This window comes from Labeo rohita, chromosome 12 (assembly GCF_022985175.1).
Source record: "Labeo rohita strain BAU-BD-2019 chromosome 12, IGBB_LRoh.1.0, whole genome shotgun sequence".
Taxonomy (NCBI): domain Eukaryota; kingdom Metazoa; phylum Chordata; class Actinopteri; order Cypriniformes; family Cyprinidae; genus Labeo; species Labeo rohita.
The window spans coordinates 10,364,787-10,373,928 of record NC_066880.1 but is presented as its reverse complement, the minus strand read 5'-3'; positions in this window follow the sequence as shown (position 1 = coordinate 10,373,928).

The following is a 9,142-nucleotide window of genomic DNA, read 5'->3' as shown; positions in this document are numbered from 1 at the left end:
TCTTATCTAGCAAAACGATCATTTATTTTCTTAAAAAAATTAAAATGTATATACATTTCAACCACAAATCCTCTTTTGCCTTCACACATTGCGTAATCAAGTTGGAAAATTCACATGCGGTTACATTTTCATCTGTGTACTTCGGTTCAAAAAGGTCAGGTAGGGTGAAAAAAACCTCAATATCATTGTTTTAGCTCTTTTTGTAAGGGGCGTTTGACTTTCTTTGAACGTTCGCTTTGTAAACACTGGGTCAGTTTGTGATGGGAATAATGGCGTTATAAATAAACGGCGTTACTAACGGCATTACTTTTTTCAGTAACGAGTAAACAAATGAATTACTGTTTCCCCCGTTACGACATTTGAAAAGTGGAGCCGCTCGTGGGCGTGATCACATTAGAGATAATGAGTTTAGACGGGAAAAACTGGAGCTTACGTTGGTATCATACAAATTACTTTATCAGAGAATATTTGTTTTCAATGCAACTTAATTTAATCCCTTAGCGTTCCAACGTTCCACCGGTGGGACGTTTTGCATTGAGTTAAGTTTTAGAGGAACGCTAAGGGATTAAAAGTAGACATTTCAAGATTTCTATACATATATTTTATAGGTATTCGCTGAGATTCAGGCTGTTTTATATACGCATCTGTAAAGAAAGGCGATGGAGACCGAGACAGCTGAGAGCGCACCCTGTATATTTTCTTTATTTTACAAAAGCACATTGCTTTGTTGATATTATGACTATACACAAACAAAAGCAGACCCTTTGCAGTTTCAAACGATACCTTATTCTTATCTGTGGGATGTTTTCCATGTCCACGGGTTGAAGCGACCCCAATAACGTTATATTTAGCCCCTGGAAGGTGTCTCTCACATTGTCCCACCGCAAAACAATTTTTTCACTTAACATGTTTAATATTGGTGGCATCCAAGTTATTTGACACATTTAAACATTTTTTAAAAAGTAACAATAGTTAGTTTTCCTGGTAATTAGTTACTTTTTTGTGAGAAGTAACTAGTAACTATAACTTATTACTTTTTAAAGTAACATGCCCAACACTGGTCGGTACTTACACCGATGTCATGCATGCATGATTATGTAATGCGTGAGGTCGAGTTTGTGCAAGGCATGCTTTTGTGGTTAAAAAGTATATAAATTTGTATTTTTCTTAGAAAATGGCCGAACGTTTCGCTAGATGAGACCCTATGAAGCTGAACGGAAACTGCAATTTGGAAGTACAAACTGTCTGGAACCATAGAAGTCCACTATACGGAGAAAAATCCTGGAATGTTTTCCTCAAAAAAATGTAATTTCTTTTTGACTGAAGAAAGAAAGGCATGAACATCTTGGATGATATGGGGGTGAGTAAATTATCAGGAAATTTTGATTCTGGAAGTGAGCTAAACCTTTAACTAGTTTATGCTCTGATATTTTTCATATTGTCATTTTTGTAATCTCTAATGGGATACCTGTATGGCATGGCTGAGTGTACTGCATTTAGGAGAATTTTTTGAGTTATTGAGGTATTGTGATGGCGTAGTGGGAATGCAGCAGGATGACGTGGCAGATGGTTTATTAGAGCTGATCTCAGCTGGAAGGCCTGAATTACTGAGGGGACAGTGACACACTCACAGCCTGTTGCAAGACACACACGCACACAAACACACACACACACACACACATCGTGGACACAACTTGGACACTCACTGATCCCATAGAGTGTTTCCAGATCACACAGCGATCTCAATGACCACATATGCTGGACACATATTCATCACTCGCTAAACATTATAACCACTGTCCATTCAAGAAAACTTATGAAACATTCTGAGCATTTGTTACAAAGCGGAATATTTTTTCAAAGCGCCAGTAGCTGATAGAGTGCAACCATTTCACGTCATGGAAAAAATTGCGCTCCCAAAAATGTTGTGGATTTTTTAAATAACGCAAATATTTTATGGGTTTTCTACTACATATTTCTTAATAAGTCTTAATACCCGGTGTTCCCTTTAAGGACACCTTTTTGAAATCAGTTTTTATTTTTGCAGTTTCTTCGGTTCTATTATTGGCGCAGAAATGAGTCACTTCAGCTTTAAGTCTATAACCATAAGGATTAGTCACTGATTGCGTTATACACTGGTCTCCAATGCCAACCACTTACAGTGACTGTGATTGGGTGACCTCTGAGAAAAGGACAGATGGTGATGAGGGAGAGGGGTCTTAGTGATCACACTGTTCATCCAGGATCACAATATCAATGGTGGGCCATAGCCTCTTTCAAGATGATACAGCAGGCGTAGTTTGTCTTTGGGTTGTCTGACGTGTCTTTTGGAGGACACTGGCCACAAACACAGCTAATTAGAGGTAATAAAGGCTCACACATTAGGGAGAAAAACACACTTGTGAAAATGGTCTCACGCTGGGTACAATATTGCAGTGCATGTGAAAAAGCTGTCTCTGTCACACAAGGGCAGGGCAGAGAGGTGAAGTGGACGATCTGACCACAACCGTTCATTCATATATTCTTGCTGTAGCTGTAGTTTGATGCCAGTTGGAATGAGTTATGTCTCACTTACAAACTCAAAGCATTTCTGTCAGTCATACATCATTCCTCTGCAGTGAAAATACTTTAAAGTTTGTTTTTTAACGTTGACATAACTCAGCTCCATCCTGGGGATGTTATTCACAACCATTTTGGCTGGCAATCACCTCAAATGGCACTTCTCACTGGAGTCAGAGCTGATTAATTCAGTTTTCCTCAATGTTAACTCACTAAATTGAAACCTTAAAGGAGAAGTCCACTTCCAAAACAACAATTTACAAATAATTTACTCACCCCCTTGGCATAAGAAATTATGTTTTTTGAGGAAAGGATTTCAAATTTTTCTCCATATAATGGACTTCATTGGTGCCCCGATTTTAAACTTTCAAAATGCAGTTTAAATGCAGCTTTAAAGGGCTCTAAATGATCCCAGACGTGGAAGAAGGGTCTTATCTAGCGATAAGACCCTTTTTTTTAAAAAAAAAATAAAAATTTGTATACTTTTTAAGCACAAAAGCTTGTGTAGCAAAGGCTCTGGGATGCGCGTCCACGATGCTACGAATTAGTGATGGGTCGTTCTTGAACGATTTGTTCATTTTGAACGAATCTTTAATGTGACTCGGGAAGGACGAGTCGTCTCTGGGAGTGATTCGTTCAGTCGCACACGCGCAACATCCTATTAGGTTCTGTGCTGGAATTAGTTCACCTGTTTCGAGTCTTCGGGTTTTTCAAGTCGTTCGTTCATCTTATGGGGTCACGTGATGAATGAACGACTCGAACCCGAAGACTCAAGAGATGAACTAATCAATTATTTTTCGGCTCACACTGCATTGGTTAAGCTTATGGGGCTGTCACGTGATGAACGAACGACTCAAACCCGAAAACTTGTCAGATAAGAGGTGAGGTGAGCTAATCATAGACTAAAGACCCAGGTAAACAATGAATTTATCTTTTCTGTTTTTTATAGAATTATAGTTTTGTCTTGTTTGTAGTGTGATCAACGTTTGTGTAAGCAGTAGATGTGTTAGGGAAGTAACACGTAACATTTTAATTGTATTTTTCTAAAATGAACGAAATGACAAAAAGATTCGTTCATTTTGCTGAACAAGACTCAGAAATCTGTAAAATGATCCGAACTTCCCATCACTACTACGAATCATGCCTGTGCTACACGAACTTTTGTGCTTAAAAAGTATACACATTTTTATTTTCCAATAAAAAATAACCGATCGTTTCGCTAGATAAGACCCTTCTTCCTTGGCTGGGATCATTCATGGGGTGAGTTCTCCTTTAAATGGAACTGACTTAATGTTTTTTTCAATCAGTGTAAAAACTTGCAGTAATTAGTTTGCACCATTTTAAATTTAATTCATGTGACAGAGGTACAGAGAGAGTATGTGAACCCACTGAAAGTGGTTGATTTTCTGCATTAATTGGTCATGAAATCAAATCTGGTCGTCACTGAAGTCACACGTATAGACAAACAGAATGTGCAGTGTACATTATTGTATTTTCCAGCATATTCTGCATATCTGAACCCTTTACAACATTGGCTGTATGATTTTGAGATCATTTTTTCACACTGAGAATAATGTAGAGCCAGGGGGTGTAAACTTTTGAACATGATGATTTTTTTTTAAAACATCATATTAATATTTTTTTTTTTTTCACTTTTTATTTAGTACCACGCTTTATTAACTACAGAAGATACTTACATGTTTCTGAGACAAAATAAACAGTTTACACTTATACTGAGAATAACATAGAGCCAGGGGTGTAAACTTTTGAGTCTGATGATTTTTTAAAAATACATTATTATTATTATTATTATTATTATTATTAAGATTATTATTCTGTTTATTTTATTTTTCCCCACTTTTCGTTTAGTACCACCCTTCAGAAACTACAGAAGATGCTTACGTTTGTGGGACGAAATAAACACAATTTACATTAATCGTCATTTTCAAAATGATTTTGAGATCATTTTTTTCACACCAAGGATAACATAGATGAACCTGATGATTTGTTTTTTAAATCACACATTATTTGTATTTCACTTTTCATTTAGTACCACCCTTCAGAAACTAAAAAAGATACGTACATGTTTCTGAGACAAAATAAACACAGTTTACACTGATCATCATTTTCAAAAAATTTACATGCCTAGCTCTTAATGCATTGTCTTTCCTTCTTGAGCATCATTTAATGTTTTTAAAATGTGCAGAATATGCTGGACGTTTAGGATCTTGAGGAAGTTGTGGATCATTTAGGACAACAAGGTGAAGTTCATTTACTTTTTCCATAGCACTGTGACTGTTTAATGGGATGTGTTCAATAAAGACATGAAATATTATAATCATTTGTATGTTGTTATCTTCATAACATTTTATGACATATTAATGCAGAAAGACCCATTTAATATCCAAAATACTTTTGGATAGAAACATGTTTTTATACCTCAATATTTTTAGAGTGTGATTTTTAAAGTTTCTTTTTTGTTTTGCAATTCTATTCCACGTACAAAGCCAAAAGCGTACGATATTGACATACTGACGAAAAAAACTTATGAACTATTCATGCATTATTCATTGCATGGTTCATCATAAGGGATTGTCAATAGAGGACTAATCTCTAACTCGGGCTTAGTTCTGGGGAAATGAGGTCCATTTAATGAGATATGTAAAAGATAATTATGATTATGACCCCGAGATGCAGAAATCTCTGCATAATTGAAGATAAAATTGCAGGAGTAGACATTGTAGCCCAGAGGCAAGACAACAAAAGACCAATGAGGAGAAACGCTTATTAGATGTGTGGTTACAGAACAGTGACTCTGCATTTTCAGGGATTAAACTCCATAAAGTTCAGTTTTTGTCACAGTTAATGCTGTTGAATTATTTATGTACAACAATTATACTCAGTGGGTCATAGGGAAATACTTGATCTGGACACCTGTTGTGCACAGTTATGTAGATGAATACAATAAAATGATGCAATTCCTGTCTGAAGATGACTTAAATATAAATTACCATGGAAATGTAGGCTAATTTAATATTCGGATATGTGGAGCATCAGTAGTCTTAACATGCAGATCGACTTGGGTACTATTAAAAAAAGACTTAAAATTCATATCAGATATCAGATATATGCAAAACTGGTTTTAGCACTTTATTTTTTTTTTTTTTTGTGTCAGGCTAAATCATGTAGAAAAAAGTCTAATTGTTCATGATGCAAGGCTGACAGGTTTCAACACAAAAACTTGAAAAGGCTTTAAAATAGGAAAATACTGTATAATATCATTAGTGAGTAATAAGTTCATGGTTTAAAATGGGCTGCAACCAAATAATTGGGTCAGTAAATTAAAACCAAATCATTCAGACCAGTTCATGTAAACTGAATCAACTGGATTATTGTAATTAACTGATTAAAAAGAAGCTACTGTCTGATTTGTTAATGGATTTTTCTTTTAAGTTCAGATCTTTAAAAAAACTCGGTGGTTCTGATTTGTTAACGAGTTGTTCATTTGAGTCTGATCTTTTCAGTAAGTTCAAATGGACTACTCAAATTTGTTCAGATTTGTTCAGGATTATGTCTTTACATCTAAAGATCCTTCTCAATTTCATTGATTTCTTTAATTAGTTCCTTCCCTTTAATCAAATAAAATTTTTCATGTAAGATGAAAAAAAGTTGAGAAAGAGTCTTTTCTAAGTCCTTTTCCTGCTTCTGCCTGGAAGCTGAGCAGTACTGACAGAACTGACAGTCCATGTCTTGGACAACAATTACAACCTGACATGGACCAGCTTCTGGATATGAGGTTCAACCTTTTCTTCTGATGAGTGCCATCTGATGGACATCAAAGGGAAGGATGAGGACAGCGCTTGTAGGCCATTACGGTCACAGAACTTAAGACTGATGCTCTATGACAATGACAATCCCTTCTGTTCCTCATTTGATAGACTGACTGAATAATTTATTCATACAGTATATAGAGGTGTGACTGTTTCTCTGTTCCAAAAGTTACAGTGTGCTGTCTGTCAATGAGACATATTAAAGGAATAGTTCACTCAAAAATGAAAAAATGAGAACATTTCTCACCCTCAGGGCATTCAAGATGAAGATGAGTTTGAAGATGGGTGCTGTCAAAGCGAGAGTCCAGACAGCTGATAAAAACTTCACAATAATCCACAAGTAATCAACATGACTTGACCTACCTTGTGAAGTGAAAAGCTGCCTACTTGCAAGAAACAAATCCATCCAGGCAGTTAGGGTAGGTTGAAAAACTCCCATCTCATTTTCTCCTCCAACTTCAAAATCATCCTACATCGCTGTTTTACCTTTTTTTAGTAAAGGGCGTTTGATCTTCTTTGCATGTTCACTTTGTAAACGCTGGGGCGGTACTGCAGCGATGTAGGATGATTGTGAAGTTGGAGGAGAAAATGAGATGGGAGTTTTTCAACCTACCCTAACTGTCTTGAACCGGAATACACAGAGTACACGCAGAGCTAGACAAGACAAGCGTTTGAGGTTAAAAAGTTATATCCTTCTTCCTTGGCTGGGATCATTTAGAGCCCTTTGAAGCGGTGTTTAAACTGCATTTTGGAAGTTCAAACTTGCGAGAGAGAAATCCTGAAATGTTTTCCTCAAAACACATGATTTCCTTATGACTGAAGAAAGAAAGACATGAACATCTTGGATGACAAGGAGGTGAGTAAATTATCTGTACATTTTTGTCCTGGAAGTGAACTTCTCATTTAAGCCATCACTTCTGGCCAAAATATATAATAGTATAATAGTCCATAATCCATAATAGCGCCTCCTGCAGTGAAAAAGTTGATTTCCTGTTGTCTTTTCACATTGAAATCCACCAGCATATTTGTTCAGAACTTTTTTGGGTTGTGATCCATGCATATTTCACTCCTTATTCTGAGAAAACAATATTATGGATGAAGGACTCAACTGGAATTGTATTAATTATTTGTATGCTTTTATCAGCTGTTTAAACTTTCATTCTGACGGCACCCATTCACTGCAGAGGAAGCGTTGGTGAGCAAATGATGTCATGCTGAATTTATATTCTGATGAACAAACAAACTTGTAAGGGTGAATACATTAGCATATATTCATTTTGAGGTGAACAATTATTTTAAGACGTTGCAAGCTCTGCTCCTGATGCAAAGTCTAAATTTTAAAATCCAAAATTTAGGCAACTTAAATATGCTAATACATTTAAAGGTGACCTTTTATGACCCTTTTTACAATATTTAATATAAGTCTCAGGTGTCCCAAGAATGTGTCTTTGAAGTTTCATCTCAAAATACCCCACAGATAATTTATTATATCATTCTGAAAAGGCCTATTTTGAGTGAAAGTAGAAATATGCTGTTATCATGCATGTCTCTTTAAATGCAAATGAGCTGCTGCTCCCCGCCCCCTTTTGCAAAATAGGGCTGTGCCTTTACAGCTCTGCCTCAGATTCTCTCAAAAAGCATCTGTTAGGTTTTGATTATCATGTCTACTGCACTGAAATCATGCGTTTTAAACCATATTAGTTTAAACTTCTGATATAGGATTTTCTGAGCGCACACAGAAAGCAGTGAAAGAGTACCAAACTAAACTTCTCTTTTGTGTCTTATTGCGCTTAAACTGTCAAATACACATACATTTATCTGTGAAGGTAAACAGCTGATAAAGAAATTGCATGTTTATATTAGATCTGTGTGGCAACAGCGTAATATACAGTAAATAAATCAATAAATCCACTGCTCTCTTGTCTGGGGCTGGGACTCTAAATTGTGAGAAACATAGTTACTGGGTTGTACTTTTTCATGTTTTCTGGGTTGGTAGATGCACCGGTGACCCAAATATAGCGTTTAAATGCAGAAAAAGTCATGATATGTCCCTTTTTAAAGGGTGGATTAAGGTTCCATTTCAGATGCTGTCTGAAAAGGCAGCTGTCTGTTTAACCAGCTCACTAGGTTTTAGAACAGAGTGTTTTGTGTCACCCCTAAAAGAGATGGACTCATGATTCAGAGTGTAAAAAAGTTTACCTGTCTCATGAATTAATAATTCAGCAGCTACTGCTCAGTATATCCTCACTTGACTTGATGGGATTATAGTCCCAGCCATATCTGCCACTCCACCAAGTGTTCAAGCACCATGACGGCCTCATAAACATGTTCATTAAAACCAGGTCAGAGGCAAATATAGTCATGAAGTTTAATGACTCTCATTTCTTCATTAATGGTGGCACGGTTTTGAAAAGGGGGGCCCCTGGAAGCGGAAAAGCAATATTTTGCACTTGTGCATCCATTTCTGCTCTAATTAATTTAGCTTCTTAATTATGCTGGTTTGATTGTAATGTATTCAGTTGATTAATGATGCTAAAGGAAGGTTTCACTCTCATCTGGAGAGCAATTATCAGTGCGCTCGAGCTCTAGTGCACCTGTCAAGCTCTAAACTGAACTCTCTTATAGTCTTCAGAAAGGTCCTTTTGGTTTTGGCTCAAATGCACAAACAGCATTTTTAGGACTTAATGATATTATTTTGTGGCAAGATAGAGACGGGGTACAACTTAACCTAATTAAAACAGGATGTGGACTAT